The sequence below is a fragment of the Rhincodon typus genome, chromosome 19, assembly GCF_021869965.1.
Source record: "Rhincodon typus isolate 14 chromosome 19, sRhiTyp1.1, whole genome shotgun sequence".
NCBI classification, from domain to species: domain Eukaryota; kingdom Metazoa; phylum Chordata; class Chondrichthyes; order Orectolobiformes; family Rhincodontidae; genus Rhincodon; species Rhincodon typus.
Window position 1 is genome coordinate 40,352,306 of NC_063350.1, and position 18,620 is coordinate 40,370,925.

At 39.6% G+C, this 18,620-nt stretch overlaps 1 protein-coding gene across 4 annotated transcripts in view; it reads right to left on the reverse strand.

Moving 5' to 3' along the window:
- LOC109917435 (teashirt homolog 2) overlaps positions 1-18,620 on the reverse strand; it is a 504,362-nt gene that overhangs the window by 279,566 nt on the left and 206,176 nt on the right. The window contains exon 1 of one of the 4 annotated variants that reach the window (XM_048608625.1): positions 6,611-6,709. The exons of the other annotated variants lie outside the window; for them this stretch is intronic. The gene's annotated coding sequence lies outside the window, so the exon portion shown is untranslated. Of the gene's footprint in view, positions 1-6,610; positions 6,710-18,620 lie in introns of those variants that run through there. 4 annotated transcript variants of the gene reach the window in all.

The following is an 18,620-nucleotide window of genomic DNA, read 5'->3' on the forward strand; positions in this document are numbered from 1 at the left end:
ATCTTCTCTCTTTCAGCTTAAAGGAATTTTTTTAACAATCTGGGTTTTTATTGACAGAGTAGCTGTTGCAAATACTAATTAATGGCCGAACCATCGATAAGATTAGCATGAGCAAATTGCAGACATGATCAAATAAATCTTTCATCCATAAAGATACTGTAATTTTATACAAGCTGCTTTGAGATACTGAATATGCATCCTTGTCTTATTTTTGATCAGGTGTATTTCATGAAAGTAGCTGTTCCAAGAACTTTGATGTATGCCACCATTTTTGCAGTTGTATCACATTTAAACTGAGCCAACCTTTACGTCTACAGCACATGCTTTGTGGGGATTAGATGCTGTTACCTTTGCTTAACAAAAATCAAATCATTAGTGTTTACTATTGCAGATTCCCTTAAATAAAGAGAAGTTTTTTTTTGTGAATGCCAATTACTCTGAAATAATCATAAAATACTTGCCAGTTCAGGACTAGTGCTATTTATAGCACTGCACATTCTTTGCTATTGCATAACTGTCTGATTGTATCTGAGTTGCACTCTTTCAGAGGATGCTTTTCTTCCCCTCTCTTCCGCTGGTCTTTGGAATTAATAGATTTTTTTTCCACTTCAAGGGAAGTCATGATTAACCAGAATGTTAAAGGTAAATGATAACAGTAAAAATGACCATTAAGCTCAACGTGGACTGCTTGTGGTTCTCTATAGCATAACAAAGGCAGTGCTGCAAAAAGTACTTCATTGGCAGCCAAATAATTTGGGCTGTCCTGAAGTTGTGAGAAGGACCACATAAATGCAAGTTCTTTCTTTCTTTGTTATGTGTTTCAAATGTTTGTGCTAGACACATGTTCTGGAAATTTCCCACATCAACAACGTTAGCATTTGACTTGGAATCTCTGGCGTGGTTATCTATCATTACCTTTAACCCTGCCACTGTACTCCATACCTCACCTCCAAACACAGATCTTTATTTTGAGGTTGGTTGACTCGCCGAACTGGTTCGTTGTTGTTCAGCAGACGTTTCATTACCCTGCTGGGTTACATCATCAGCGCAGCCTCCGATGAAGCACCGTTGTGTTTTCCCGCCTGGTTTTTAAACTCTGGAGCCGTTGAGCTGGATTACCTCACTTCCGGTTTTTCTTCGCAATGTACTGTATATGGGGTCGAGTTCTATATGTTGATGGCTTTCTTTGTGGAGTACCAAGTTTCTAGGAATTCCCGTGCCTGTCTTTGCTTTGCTTGTCCCAGGATCTTGGTGTTGTCCCAGATGAATTGGTGGTTCGTGGATAAGGAGAACCACCAATTCGTCTGGGACAACACCAAGATCCTGGGACAAGCAAAGCAAAGACAGGCACGGGAATTCCTAGAAACTTGGTACTCCACAAAGAAAGCCATCAACATATAGAACTCGACCCCATATACAGTACATTGCGAAGAAAAACCGGAAGTGAGGTAATCCAGCTCAACGGCTCCAGAGTTTAAAAACCAGGCGGGAAAACACAACGGCGCTTCATCGGAGGCTGCGCTGATGATTACCCTGCTGGGTTACATGAAACGTCTGCGGAACAACACCGAACCAGCTCGGCGAGCCAACCAACCACAACCCAAGCTACAAATCTACTCCAAAGCCCTTACAGTTATTTATTACTGGCTAATTATAGCACATCCTGACATGAAGAAACATTCGCATTCAGCCACTTGCTCTGGCAGGGTATCTTGACATAACCTCTACATTTTTCAAGCCATTAATTTTACAGTATGTCTTAAGATTGCCATATCGCATCAAGGCATTTTGTGATCCTGCGTCAAGTATAGATGACTTGACTGTTAAAATTTAAAATAGAAAGGAATTTAATTGGTCTAAGCTTTAAATGCTGCAAGTTACATTTAGTAATATTTTCAGTGGAATATAATATTCCTCTGTTCACTATTTTAGAGAGGCTTCAGCCACTTAAAATAGACATCTGTATTGTAATTCTAGTGCAATCACAGAGCAAAAAAGTCATCAATTGTTCTTAGATTATTTTTCAACTCACTACTCCTTTTCTTATCTCCCTTCTGTGAACCAATTTAGAATAGTTTTTAAACAATAACGAAGCAGCAAAAGAAGATACTTTTCGTGTGTGCCTGCTGGAGTCAGAGGCACGCAGGCAAAAATTCTGATTTTCATCAAGAAAAGGCCTGGCCAGGCATTCTTGAAATTTGAATAGTTTAAGCAGCATGATTTTGACCAGTAGGCATGTGCAATTAAAACTGAGGATATCATTCTCCTACAGTTCAAACCTCAATACCTCTTCCAGCCCAGATGCATGTAGCAGAAAGAAGGTAGCAGGGCTCAGAAAGGCACCAATTCTGGCAAATGACAATGAGTTATCAAATAGATCCATAAATTTAGGAAAGCTGGGGTCTGGAAACTGTCACTAATGGAGACATAAGAGCAAGGTAACTATCCCTTAGTCATATAGGAACTTATACACTTCAATCGTGTCATTCCATGCTCTTCTAAACTCGTAAAAATAAACCCAGCCTTTCTCTTATAAGACAACCTGCTCATTCCACATTTGCATCTAGTAAACCTTCTCTGAATTGCTTCCAACACAATAACACTTTTTCTTAAAAATGGAGACCAAAGCTGAGATGCAGTCTCATCAATGCCCTGTACAATTCAATCATAACATCCTTTTTTGTTCAATTTTTCTTGCAATAAAGAATAGTATTCCATTAGCTTTCCTAATTACTTACTGTACCTAGATATTAATGTTTTGTGATTCATGCACTAGAATACCCTGTGCTTCGGAATTCTTCAGTAATTCACTTTTTAAATAATACTCTTTTTAATTCTTCATTCCAAAGTGGACAACTTCAAATTATACTCATTCTGCCAGTTTTCTTGACCACTCACTTAACCTATATCTATTGGTCTGCATCATTGTTGCAACATTTTTACAACATATTTTCCAACATATTATTGTGTCATCTGCAATGTTAGCTACCATGCCATTATTAAGTCATTGATACAAATTATAACAAGTTGAGGGCCCAGAACAGACCTGTGGGACCCTACTCATCATATTCTGCCTATCTACATATTCCTTTAGGGAAGGAAATCTGCCATCCTTACCTGGTCTGGCCTACATATGACTCCATGCCCAAAGCAACGTAGCTGACTCTTAACTGTCCTCTGGGCAATTAGGATGGGCAACAAATACTGACCTAGACAGCAATGCCCATATTCCATGAATGAATAAAACAAAGTTCCTCATTTCCTGATTTACAAGTATTATTCAGAACTTTTGCATTCTCTTCAATGAAGGCAGAGATAGAATTTATTCATTCCATCCACCACTTCTTAATGTTAACTCCCCTTTCGATGACCCACATTTACTTCACTTACACTTTTCCTTTTTGGATACGAGCAGAAACTCTTGCTATGCATTAGGAGATAGATGAGAAACAGTCCCAAGCTCCACTGTGGGAAGCCAGTCCATATAAAGGGAGATCATTAGTTTTGCCATTATCCCAGAAACACATGCTGCAAGACTGGTATCTGTAACATTCAAGGTTGTCAATGTACACTCAGACATGACTGCCAACCACGAGAGCTGTTGGGAGTTCATGTCAAAACGAATGGTGACCTCTGGCTGTTTTGAATAGCAAGAGAGAAATGGATCAGCCTTCTCCAAGATACTGGGTGCTCACAGATGTTGCTCATAAGGAGCATTTAGAAATTCTACCTTGATAAGAGTCCATGGCGAAGAATATAGAGGCGCTACTGCTTAACGCTTACCTAGATTTGGATTTGTTGTCCGTTTGATAATAGTGGAGGCAGTCCCAAATTCCCAATGCCAGGGATAGATAGCTCATTTGGGATCAGTTTGGCTGATAGCAAAAAATACCCCTCAAAACAGAAAAGTTCAGCTAGAGAAATTGGAAGACCTGGAGAAAGTCAGCAACAAGCAACAGAATAGCTGGGAACAGATATATCTACATGCTCAAAATTACAAAAAAGATCACAATTGACGATGAGGGGACTTAAAGAAAGGGAAACCATTCACCCATCTTCACTTGTTTATAACAGTATAACATACCCAGATTGACATAACCTAATAATCCATGTATTTTATGAAAAAGACCTTTTATTATAAAGTCATGAGGATATGTTTGTTGTGTAACCTAAACTGAGCTGAGCTATCAATGACACGAAAGTATCCAGACTGTTAAGACTGCACAGGAGGTAGGAACTGAATAACAGGCAAAAAAAAACTATTTGCAAATCAAACACACATTTAGCTGAGCCCTGTTCACATGGCAAGACCATCAGTACAGTTAATAACCCTGTGACAATCCAGAGAGTTCAGCATGCTTACATTTTTGAAGAGCAACCAGCTGAAACAGTTTCTACAGGAACACTGATTTTCAAAGGCACTTCTAGATGCTAGAATATGCCATTTCTCAATTATCAGAAATAGAATTTTCTTTTTCTGTCTCTGAATAATTTCTTCTTTGCCCTGCACTCCCATCAACTATTTGTTGGAAATGGTTCCACAGGTACAATCCTCCTCTAAATGACCAATGTTCTTCTGTCAGCCTTGGCAGTGAGGTCATCAGGCACGCAGCGAACAGCGCACCACCTGATGGTGCCCCTCATTCTTTTAGCAGGGGTTATTGGATCACTATCAAATGCAGGACCATTGCCTGGATGTGTATTTCCCAGCAAAAGGGCATGAACAAAACAATGTTATGCCATAGCTCAGAAGATTAACCAACTCATCACAAGCCAGAAAATGAATTTGGAAACTACTTGATCTGCTAAACTCATTGAGTTATTATGCAAGAGAATTTAAAACTGAATTATAGTGCTACCTATTGCAAGAGCAAATTTTCCATTTTGAGTACAGGGTTGTGAAAGTGTTAAGGTTCTCATAATGGAAACACTTCTATTCTGCATTCTAATGCAGAAAGGTTTGGAACAAGTTAAAAATAAGTTAAGAGAATTTATAGGTACACTACACCAAGCAGATCACTGAAGCTGCACTTTGTACTCAACTAGCACTAATATATTTTACAGCTTTGATATTACACTAAAGCAGAGAATTAGTCTTAGCATTTGCCAGGGTAAAAATATTGTTTGAAAATATTTAAGGTCCGAGCACTGACAGAGGTTTGTTCGGGAATAGTTTATGCCATTAATGGGTCAATGGGAAAAAAAGATAAACCTTTAAAAAGTAAGGTTTTTCAAAAAGAATAACGACATTAAAGAAAAGGCTATTCCATTTCAAGCAATGAACTAAATACTTTAATTTAGAAATAGCTTGAGAACCTCTGATTCTGTCATTAATTGTGTCACCTGTCAAACCGGATTAGGGTCTTATGCTTTTTGGTGTAGGTTGCTATTTTTCCAATCTGCAATTATTCAAGGAGTGAAAAACATCACTAAACTCCAGATAAATATATTGTTCATTTATAATATTTCCCAGTTTAGGGAGGAATATCCTAGACAGGAGCTTGTTCTACATGCTGCCAACTGTTCACTATATTTACACTTGACCACAGACTTCTAATGTTTATTGCACCGCACTTCAGTGTAATTAGAAGACAAGGATGGCATGGTATCCACCACAGGAGATGTAGGAGGAGATATAGGATATGCGTGAACTGTGTATCTCCCTAATCAAACAAACTGAAGAAGTGCTAATGAGCATCAGAACCTAAATCAGGTAATGTAAGTTACAAAATTTAATTCAAAGTCAAGAACATAGATAATAGGAGAGGTGGTCCAAACAACCCATCAAGTTTTGCTCTGAGGGGAGAAAGCATCAATCTTGTCAAGGCCTCTCAGAATGTTAGATTACTACATGTTTCAATGATATCACCTCTCAATCTTCAATTGATCCTCCTAGGACAACTCTCTAATCCAATAAGTCAATCGAATGAACATTTGTTGCATTCCCTTTAGTGAACAGATATCCTTCATCAGGTACAAGGATCAGGGGCTGAATTCTCGGGTCTTGCTCCGGTTGGCACAGGGGCAAATGGGGCCTGACCCTGTTCAGAATGCTGGTCATTTTGAAAAGGTGGATTCAGGGCTACATATCCATCTGACAGGGAGCCATTAAGGCTCATTAAGAATCTTGTGAGCCAGAGTGAAAGAAGGCCGACTGGGGTATCTCTCTCCCAACAGCATGATGCAGGCATTTAATTAGCTGAAGGTAGGCACCCAGTAGCCAAGAGGGGATGGTGGAGGGGGCAACTTTGCAGGCAGGCAACCCCCTTTGCAGAGGGGTTACTTTTTCTGTTTGTTTTTTAAACTTTAAGCTATAATAAGGTTGAGGAGAGTGCACATCCAAGTTGAAGCATCCCCTCAGTTACTTACCCTGTATTGCAGCTTGCTCCTCACCTTCCCTCAAACTGATTGGCCCTTAGCTTTGAGAGCCTGCACACTGCCCTGAATGGGGCAGATAACATGTTTCTGTGTCAAATAAGGAGTCAAATCTTTGAAAATCCTAAGCAGTTACTGTTCTAAAATCTGGAATCAGAATGAATTTATGTTTTCTGCTCCTGCAGCAAAAATCCAGCCACAAAACATTTACATAGTACTTCAGATATGGTCTCACCTAAATCCTGTTAATAGCAATAAGATGTCTTTAAATCAGGTGCAGGATGGAAACAAATAAGAGGAAAATGATGAACAAAAACAAAGTTGCTGGAAAAGCTCAACAGGTCTGGCAGCATCTGTGAAGGAAAAAAACAGTTAACGTTTCAGATCGGGTGGAAAATGATAATGGGAATAAGAGAAACAAAAGAAACAGAAATAAATTCTTAGAAACATAGTTCATTTCTAATTAAAATCTTAAGGAATGGAAATCGAACCTTGTAAAAACTCATTTTCAGCACCAGTGAGATTGTTTGGCAATGGTTGTTAAATATCATTCTATCACAAAAAAAATGACTCATACTGGAACAGACAATTCCTGTTTTTTTTTTTCTGGTGAGTTTAATGGGTATCAATCATGCACATAAAGTACCTTCACATCACTCCATGTATGTGAATGCTAGGTCTCCTAGTTGCTAACATTCCTACACGACATCTGGAGAAGCAGAGCTACTCAGACAGCAATTGCCTCATGTCCACGGTGAATTGCACATGTGTGATCACACAAGTTGCTGTCTGATTTACACAGTAATAAGTGAGTGCCAATTGCTTAACCATTATTTCTACAGAAAAATCTGGCCGTGTTACAGTTTGATGAGCATGTGTGGATTAAAATTTCTTGTCATGACTTTTTTTTCTAGCAGATAGAAACAGCTTTTCAAAATGCTGCTGCCACCTTTTATGAATGTTAGACCTCTTCTACATTGCACCTAAATTTCTTCAATTATTTCCCACAAAAATCTAAAATTGTCTTAGATAATTTTTAAAGAGCATGAAACAAAAGTACAGATCCAACATCTATCAGGAAAAAGAAAGAAACATTTTAGAGTTGTTCCGTAGAAGTCAATAATAACTATAAGAAAATAAACTTTCCTTCTACCCAAATTAATGAAAATGACTGTACTGTTCCAATACTCCATACTGATAAAGTGAAACAACATGATATTCTTAAAATATATCAAAGTGCTACCTGATTTAAAAAAAAGCCTTGACAGTGATGTGAGGTGACTGGTCCTTTTATAATCCTAGGTTCTTATTTGCCATAATAATTATTTTACAAATAAATTCTTAATTTTTTTTATGTGGAAGAGAGAGAACCCGTCTTATAAATTTCAACTTCTGAGTTTAAATTTCCCCATAGAAGCTATCTTTGAAGGAACAGGTTGGATGAACATTTCACATGCAGATGGTGGTGATCAGGTGCTGAAATGTAGCAGGGGAGATAATGGTGGAAGTAAAAACTGAAAAATTTTTAAACAGGAAAATGGGTAAATACTTGACTGGGAAGTAGGTAGCTGTTTCGTAAATCTGAGACAAGTACAATAAACCAACTAGCCTCTTTTTAGGCTGTAAATTTATATGAGGATGCTAAAAAAAAATCATTACATTTTTAACAATAAATCAGAACTTTCAAGTGTGTGCACTATGGTAGTTTTCATGAAATTTGCAGTGTTACTATCCCTTTTCTGCTCATACTTATACCAGAATAATCATTTACTTTATTTTTGGTTTAACTGCAGCAAATTCACCTTTTCTGTTGTTAATTAAACAGAGTGTAAGCAAATTACCATAGAATTAATACAATAGTAATTTTTCAGACTGACCTAAACTGGCCTTTATGATTTTTTGCCTTATGAAATGAAGGAACAGTTTACTTATGGTGACAAGCAGTCACCTCCGACTGGAGATCTGATGTTTAGCTTGCTGCTGCGTATAAAGGTGGTTTGCTGATTGGCAGTCCATTATAAAAACTACCTGATTCTAATGCAAATGAAAATAGGGAAGTTTTTCTAATGGTTGGACCACCATGGGAAAGAATGAGAAAAAGCCATTGATTAACAAATACTCACTTGTCTGGCAGAAAGGCCACAAACATCACCTTTAACATGACTTTTAATTGACAACATCTACACCATACATAACTCTTGTTTGATATTTTGCATGCAGATAATCATGTGAATGCAGCAACAGATGCCATTTGCATGAAAGTTCATTGTTTTTGGCACATTCTGCAAATGCCACCCATCTAGGAGGGATGCTTTATCTTTCTCAGGTTTACATTTCTCTCTTCAACTTTCAAAACACAGTTGCATTAAATAGCTATTCAAGGTTTCAGGTTTTTGCAAGCTTTGATGCTAATATGCTGCTTGGCTTTTGATAAATTGTAATGTATCATTCTTGATCCCTGTGTATCTGGACAATACATTATGATTAAAAATGTCTTTAAACGGATATCCTTTTTGGAACTCATTTGAACTAATCACAAGAGCAATGAGAACTGAAAATAAACTCACAAACCTAAAAAGGAGAAAATTTCTGAAGAAAAGTTCCTAAATTATTTACATTTTTTTTGTAAGAGGTGGTTTACTTATGTCAAGTTCAAACATAATGTTCATTGATTGGTCAGGGTTGCGTTGAAGACATGCATCATTGTTTGGTTATGCCTGCCTGAAGACTGTCAATGTGATTGTGATAGATAGGTCTGAGCTAGTACTTCCTGTCTGGCTTTTAACAGATAGTCAGCTAATGATTGCCAAAAATCTGGATCTGGAGCCAAATCCATTTCCTAACTGGAGAATTTAGTATTCCAGGCCTGAATTCTCTGTTTCTTTCTTGCTTTACACAAAAACTGTAACCGATGAAGTACTATTGATGACAGTATCAGGGACATTATAATTATTTGTTCCTTATTTTATCGATATTACATTGACAGTTTAAATAGATTAACTCCTCTGTTTAAATAGTGGAAAAAAACAGTTATATAAGCATATTTAACACTGGTCCACTGACAGCATAAACCGAAGTTTTATGGCTCTCCATCTGGTAACTGCAAATTAACAGTAACCTTGTTTGCACTGGATTGAGTGACAGAAAATTATCTAAAAGAGATCACAAGACAGCGACAAATGAGAAAGGTTGTTAAGTTACCTCAGCCCATCCATCCATATTGATGTTGAAATCCATCCATTTCAATCTCCAAATTTTTCTTACAAGCTGCATTCTTTGATGGGCTCGGCACTGGAAAGTGCTAATGGGCAAAACTCTGGTGGTAGCAGATTACAGCTCAAGGATTTCTACATCATTCTATCATTTTATATTTACTTGTATGAATGTGCACGAAAATGTGTCTGGCTGGATTCTTTTAATTTAAGAGATGCATGGACTGAAGGAAGCAAAGCGTTTCTCAAAGTGTCTTGTAAAAGTTAGTCAGTGCTGAGCTAAGCCCATAAATAAGGTCGTAAGAAATAGAAGCCATATTGTATACTGGGTTGGCTCCAACATTCAATAAGATCATGGCTGACTTGACTGTGGCCTTGACCACATTTATACTTTATCCCCTGTATCCCTTAACTCTCAAGCTGTTCAAAATCTTAGCCTTGAATATACACAAACAAACATCTGTCACAGGGAATTCCAAAGATTAAAATGCCCTGAGAGAAGAAATTCCTTCTCACCTCATCTTAAATAAGGGATCCCTTAATTTAAACACTGTCTAGATAGGAGGGGAAACACTCTCTAAGCATCTACCTTGTCAAGTCCTCTCAAAATTTAACAGGTCCAAAGTTCAAATCCCAGCAACCTCGGGACTTTGACCAGGCGAGATTATGTTTTCTCCTGGACTTTGGACATAAGGGCCTCAATCAGACAAACATCAGACTGACAAATTGAAGATGACTGCTGGGTATTGCCCGGCAGCTCAGTGGACACTATTTTAAGTTCACATCACTGTAACTCTCAGTTAGATGCTAGAAGAAAGGGGAAATGGAGGGACATTAAGCAGGAAGGAGGATAAGACAGAATTCAGAAATGGAAGAGCCAGTGGGCAACAGCAACCCATGTATTTTTAATGCAGTCCTACACCTCCTGGCTTTATATTCAGTCAGATGTTTTTAACATTGCTGGGAGAATCTGGAGTTGGCCGCTGTAAAGTTTTGTTCCCCTTGGTACCCGCACTCAGTGCAAACCAATGGCAAAAAGTAAGGAGGAGCATAAAATAAGTATGTGGCCTTTACTTGTCAGCTGTAATGACACTGGCATTTGTTTGAGGCACAGGCATTGAGTGCCTCATGTAATGCTCTACAACAATATCACATTTGACCACTGCCTCAGTATATTTATACACTGCTTATGTGTTGGACACCTTCAAAACAGATGAATTATCAGTGGTTTAACTGAAAATGCATTTAGACAGTGAAATTTTGGATGATGTATCTGTATATGTTTCAGTTTGCTGGTTTCTGTTACTTCTACTGTGAAGACAAATACAAAATACTTGTTCAAACTCCATTTTCCACTATTAATTCCTTGTCTCACCCCTTAAGGGTACAACATTCACTTAAGCTAATCTCTTGCTCAATTTCAATCATGCTGCAATTCGACTATTTTGTTTTTGGTATCTAAAATCAAGCCAAGCCACGAAATCTATTCAGCTCCATACACCTATACAATTTTTTATGTCAAATTAATGCCAACTTGTGCCAAATCATAACATCTGATCATCCTCATTGCCCTTTGGCACCCTTATGCTAAGATAGTGGCAAGTCATTTGAATCCATAAACCCCATCATCACTATTTGTCCTTACACTCTTCATGACCACTCACCAAGTTACCAGAATGGACAGTGTCACGATCCATGATTAAATCAAATAAATTTTGAAGTATTTATTCTGGTCTTCACAATATTGAGAAACACTCTTATTGATAAAAAATCATTCAATAAATTAAAAACCCTTAAAGCAAGCATTTATATTCATAACTTTTGTTCAAATACAGTTAATTCCTTTATAAGTATGTGGAATTATCAAACTGAGAGTTTTAGGACCCCACTGTGATGATTGGTTGTAGAAGAGGTCAAACAGAACTCAGGCTTAGATCAACAATCATATATTGATATTGCAAGTACATTTTTTTTCCATCTGTTCAGGCTGTTTATTTTCAAAATATAAAGGGCAGGAGATTTAAATAATTTGAGAGTCTGACAAAACTTATCCATCTGTTAAACGCATGAACATTCACTGTCCACAATGCCGAAGGAATACCTAACCTTTCTAAAGATTTCCAGTAGGTTTAGTTCTTTTCCTCAAATGTATAAAGGCTGTATATCAGAAATCTGAGTGACAAATTGCTTCTAAGTCAAGGCAACTGCACTTTTAAACATGCTGCTGAACTATCTCCCACTCCCATTTCCCCCAGTGAAAACGGTGGATGCCAAGATGAGGAGGTGAGGCCTTCAGAATTGAGATTCAGGCACCATTCTCAAATTTGAGCTTCATTCTTCATATGTGAAAGGCAATTACAAGAGTAAGACACTTTGCATGCTTAAATTTGTCACCCTCAAAAGGAGTGCAAAATTCGATCATGTTATGAGCACTCTTCACCTACAGGATATTTCACGAGGTCATTAATTAATTTTGACTGTTTACATAGCATCAAATCTAAAGTAACCTGTTCACCGAATGTAATGTTTTAAGAAACTGTTTTGAATACACTCTATGAATGTGGGTATCCAGGCTACTTTTGCCAATTTAATTTGTCCAGTCTATATAAAAATGAAAATGAGCCCTACAATTGTTGCAGTATTTTTCTTACAAGCCAACATTACGTCATGACTAACACAGTATGATTTAGTCTGACAGGCCCAGTTTCTGTGAGGGAACCTAGAAGCCATTGCCACCAGTGACTTCTTTCCTTATCATATCTTATCTCCACCAGAACTGTTTCTGCAGGCTGAATCTTATTCCGTCTGCAAGACCCACAACCGTTTTTGTGCTGTCATCCCAAACTCACCTAATTACTTATGTATCACACCTCTTTGCCACCCTACTCATCAAATTTGTGCACTCACTGTAGGCAGAAGTAATTTTTCACTGCCGGAACTTCCTAGAGTTCATGACACCAGTTCCATTTTTTTGGAGCTCAGTCCTGCATATGGTCAAGCACTGGATTTCCAAAGTTGCCCTTCACCCACGCCCACAGTGTGCCAGCAATCACAAACCAAGGCATTTCAGGGCACATAGGGGGCATGCCTGCCACTTCATCATACATACATCGGCACAGACAGTGCTATTCTTTCTTCAATGCCCAATGTAGATCCATATCTTAACATTGTTCAATGTGGGGCCATGACATACAGGAAGTCTTCGAGCAACTGAAAGCACTCATTTTTACTCAGCAACAGTGGAAGCAAACAATAGACAGACAAACAGAATCTCCAATTGCCTCTCAGAACAGAAACAGATTGCTTGCCTTTCAAGCAATGAAATTGATCACTGCGCCCAACTCTCATCTACTCGAATCAGATGTCAGCTAAGTCATATCTGGCTTGTTGTATCTGATGCTGCAGGACTGTAACATCCTAAAAGGTGGTGATGTTCTTCCTGCTCAATATTCTCATCTACTTCTCCAGAAGACTTCTGCTGCTGTCCCAGCTCTTCAGCATCCATCACATCCCCTCATTGCCTGCTCCAGTTGTGCAGAGGATGCTAGGATTATGCCGTATACCCTGCCTGGAGCGTACTGCTCGTCACCCCCTAGTCTGACACAAATATCAGCACCTCACCTTCAGAAGCCCTGTTGTCTACTCCATCATGGCCCTGGTTGAGGAATGGCCGACATTTTATCGATGCTCTGCCTTAGTTGGGCTTTGTATAACTCAGTCATCAGTCATTGTCGTAGACGGTATCCCTAGTCTCCCAGTAACTAGCCTTTTAAGGCATCCAGACCTTGAAGGAACCAGGAACGTGAGAGTTCAGCGCTTCAGCACTAACCTTGTCAGGGAGAAACTATATAAAGCAGTGTGACCTGGCACAAATGGAATCTGTAACTGCATTGTTACATTTGTGGGATGAGTTTGGTGAGATCCCACATAGGTCCCCAGTGTCTCTATGCAAGGGACCTATTGCTTTAAAACATCACAGCTGTCACCTTGACAGACATCAGGATAGCTTCTACCAAACTCTTCAGGTTGTAGTTCCAACTCCAGCAGCTGGCTTTGATCTATAATAGCATTGTGGGACATCCTCAGATTGCAGGGACACTGTGTCTCACTCATCAGGAGTGTCTGACACTGAGGACAATAGTCTCTGGGGCTCCTGTATCTTCAGCAGTGATGACATCATGTGGAGGCTGTTCCACAGCCCGTGGTGGTTTCTGCAAGCCATGGGTGCGCCAGCAAATCCGGTCCTCCTCCATCTCCCTGTGACTTTGCTGCCCTGCAGTTGCAGTGGTAATAGCCCATGCTGTGGCTGGATCTATCAGTCACAAACAGGCATGTCCTTAGTACTGTGAACAGTCAGCATTCACATCATGCACATATAACGGTTTAGCATTCTACTCCGTACAATGGAACATGAGAGCACTGACAGGAGAGCCATGGAATGCCTTTACATGGAACTTTGACACAGGGCCTCATTCTGATGAGTGTAGCAGCATCACGTTGCACTGAGACAATAGAAATTAAGTGCTGTATGAGTACTGAGACCTTGTCCTCCCAGCCCCGCACTGCCCACAAAAGACATCATTGCAGGAAAGAGCATGTTGGTAAATAGTTACTGTTTAAAGTGAGAGGAATTCAGTTCCATGGTCCTGTGCAGACTTTGATATCTTGCCTTATCTTTGTAAACTGTGGCCATTGGTGCCACTTTTTGGGTCACCTGTGATTAATTCTGCTTCACAGAGATTACTATCTTCAATCTGCAATTACGAATAATATGTGCAGCCAGGATTTGCACCCCACACAGTCGATACTGCATGAATTTCACATGGACGATGCTATAATTAAAAATGACTTCAACCTGTAATGTGAAAGTGGCTGATTAATGTAATTGCTCTTTGAAGGGGTTCATGTCACTCACTAGAAGAATTTGCATCCTCAGACAGAAAAAGAACCTCTGACTCTGACAATGGTCACTCCGGGTGTGGTTGCAGCTTTTTTCTGTTTGCAGCGTGCCTTTTCAATTTTCATGAAAATGGCAGAAAATGCCATTTGGCATTTCATAGTTGGCACAGTGAGTCACAAGCTCAGCCTGGCAATCAAGGGCCCTCCCCAACTTCAATGTGCCTTTCTTCCTGGCACTGTCTGTTCAGACCATCAGAACGAATTCTCTACATGTTCCAACACATCCCTTGGAATTATATCTGCAACTCCCATCAATACTCCCTTAGCCCTGGCACTGCACATTAGTCTTGCCCATCATCATGCTGGTGTTGACTGCCAACAACAACCCTGCACCTGACCACCACAGTATCCTATCAAGTCCCATAAGTAATTGCCTTTCAGCCTTTATGTGCTAAATTTCCCTCTTCACCATTCTTGCCCCCTCTGCGTCTCAGGTTGCCACTTCCAATCTCTGAATTCTCCAAATTCCTGAAAGCATTCCCTGATTATACCCATTGATTTCCATTCAGATGATCCCCAAGGCTGACTGTTGCCCAACCTCTTACTAACTTGTATGGTCAGTCCTGACCGATGTGTGACCAGATCCCTGGCTGACCTGTTTGCAGCTCCTTGACTGATCTACTGCAACTCTTCTGACTCTTTCTACTGGAACTGCAGGACTGATAATGGCATACTCTCTAAACTTTAGTGTCACAGATCTCTCTGACCCTAAGCCACCAACTGACCGAGTCCAAGCCCTGGACTAAGATCCAACTATTACCATCACTTACTGGACCAGAACCCCCTGAATGAAGGGCTGACTTAAATGATGACTTCTTCCCTTAGTCTTTGCTACATGGCTATTTGGTTAGTGTGCACGTATAGTCGGTTCTGCTAGAACATGATAGTTGCACTGCATTCCTGTGCAACATTGCGTTACAGATAATCGTGCTATAGAAATAACGGGGCCTAAGGGAAACGCGGTGTTAGGGGCTGACCACCAGAAAATCTCATTCAAAAATCACTCAAAATCCCAACACAAAGGATAATGTAGTTTGAATAAATAGTTAATTCATACCTAATAATGAAATAAAAGTAAATTTAACAACTTACCTTGAAAAAACTTTCAAGATAACTTGATGGGGGAGGAGGTTTTGAGGTTGCCCTGTTGTTAATGCAGGGTCTGAGGGACGTCGTCATCATCATCATCATCATCATGATCACCTTCAGGTGCAGGGTTCAGGTGAAAAATATTTAAACCAGAAGTGGATGGCTGTGGTTCATTGTATTCTGACTGTTTCTTGGGGGTTGGCTTAAAAAGGACATCCAGTTTTTGCTGCTTTGCCTTTTTTCTTTTTTCATGAAGAAGCTGTACATAGGGCGCCAAATATGATTTTATTCCACTAACTGCTACCCTGCTGCGTTCTGCTTTTTAAACATTGTCCTGCAAGAGTTACAACTGCTTCTCAGTTTCCCTCAGGATAGAAGACAAAACAGAAGTGGAAAGCTCTCGTGGTGATGCACCCTGGACTTCATCTTCTCAATCTCCAGCTTCCACTTCCCCCTCAGCGACAAGTTGTTGTAGATCAGCTGTAATGAGGTCTTCACAGTGGGACTCAACCAGCTCTTCAATATCCTCACTCTCCACTTCTGCAAATCCAACTTGCTTTGCAAGATCAACACAATGTTGATCTTGCAAAGCAAGCAGGGGTGGCACGGTGGCTCAGTGGTTAGCACTGTTGCCTCACAGCACCAGGGACCCGGGTTCAATTTCAGCCTCGGGCAACTGTCTGTGTGGAGTTTGCACATACTCCCCGTGTCCGCGTGGGTTTGCTCCGGTTTCCTGCCATAGTCTAAAGATGTGCAGGTTAGGTGGATCGGCCATGCTAAATTGCCCATAGGGATGTGTAGATTAGGTAGGTTATAGGAGGATGGGTCTGGGTGGCATGCTCTGAGGTTCGATGTGGACTTGTTGGGCCAAAGGGCTGTTTCCACACTGTAGGGATTCTACGATTCTAATGATCTTTGATTCTTGAGATTGATGAAAGCCTTTAAAATCTTGAAAAAGTCTGGGTGAAGCTTCCTCCAAACTGCATGCAAACAGTCCTTACTGACATCATCCCAGGCCTCCACAATGATGTCAATTGCAATCTTGATATTAAAGCTCTTTCAAACTTGAAGAACACTGTCCTTATCCCCCTCACAAGATGCGAGCTGCAGTTACCAGAGGTGATTTCTTGTTATTTTACTGAATCTATCATTTATTAACAAAATCACTTGTGCAAAAAGTTACCCCATATATTTGTATTTCATGTCCTTTCAACAAGTCAAATACCCTTGAATATTCAGGTTCCAGCCATGGTCACTTTGAAGCCTGGTCTCTATAACTGTTATCAAATCACTGTCATTTATTTCTATTTGTGCTATCAATTCAATCATTTTGTTATGAATGCTGCATGCATTCAGGCAGAGGCTACAATTTTTCCAGACTTTATTTGTTGGTGCACTCGTATGTTTGTATGCTATGTCCCTTTCTATCTCTGTGGATGTCATTACCCAGATCACTGTCATCCACACTATTGTTTGAACTTGAAAAAGCTATAGCAGACATCTCAAAGTACTGGACAGGTACCATAATCAGTCTATTCACAAAATCCTCCCAATCCAAAGGACAAAAAGGTAATGCAACAGCAACATCCTTTCCCAAGCCAACCTGTTCAGATTTGAGGTGCTAAGCTGAGGTAAGAGTGGAAAGTAACAAAAGACACACAAGTGCCAGGCAATGACCACCTCTAACAAGAGTTAACCTAAACCCCACCATTCAATGGTATCACCATCACTGGATCTGCCACTATCAATATGCTGGGGGTTACTATAGAGCAGAAAATGCAAAGGACAAGTTATGTAAATACTGTAGCTGCAAGAGCAGGTTGGGGCCAGATAGCTTGCAGTGAGTAACTTACATCCTGACTCCTAAAGCCTGTCCACCATCTACAAGGCACAAGTCAGGAGTATGATGGAATACTCCCCACTTGGCTGGATGGGTGCATCCAACAGCACTCTAGAGGCTTGACAGCATCCAGGATAAAGCAGTCCGCTTTATTGGGACCACAGGCACAAGCAGACGATTCCCTCCACTATTGACACTCAATAGCAGCTACATATGCCATCTAGAAGATGCACTGCAGAAATTCAAAGTTCCTTATATGGCACCTTCTAAACACACAATTGTGAATAAGTTTTTGAAGTGATTAGATTAGACATTAAGGATAACAGCAAGAGGCATGAAGATAGTTAAATGTTTATTCTGTCCGTATATGTCTGATTCTCACTGCCACAAAAGGTGTTACAAAGGACAATTTAGACTCCAAGTAACCACAGCTTTTGTTAATTGTGGTCCAGGATGTAATTGCGAATATAGTACTGATCCTGTTGTATCAGGGAATGTTATTCAATTGCTTGCAACAGATATGGTAGGATATATGAAGACCAGAATTAGACAGGGATTTAAAAAAAAGGCTTCCCAAAAGAGTCCAGAACAGAAATTGTACATATTCAAAGAAGAAAGGAAAATAGAGAAGAAAAGGAAAAGAAAGCAAACTGGACCAGAACTAGTGTCGACCTGCATCTAAGCTGGCTATTGAGCATTGCTTTATTACTTAGTAAATCCCCTTAATTTGTTTCACCAAAACAACCGTGTCAATTTTTGTCTCATCAAGAACCCAAGTAAAGCTATCATGGACAAATTAAGGTTCTACAAAATACTTTGCTAATACCTCCTACTTGAACAGTGAACATGACAGTAATCCACCCCCTCAGATATGTCCTATTGACTTTTGGATCATCATACTCTGAACAGGACTACACAGGATTTAGAATTAAAAGGAGAGAAATCACAGCAACATCTAGCCAAGATTCAGTTACAAATGATAAAAAATAAATTGGATTGGCAGACAAATAGAACATTTAATATGTGAATTAGAAAGAAAGGAAGAAGAAAAAGCAAGAACGAGAGACATGGCAAATGAAAAGAAAGTAACTTGAATTGGCAATAGAGGAGAAAGAGAAAACAAAGAGAAGTGGAAAAGGAAATGG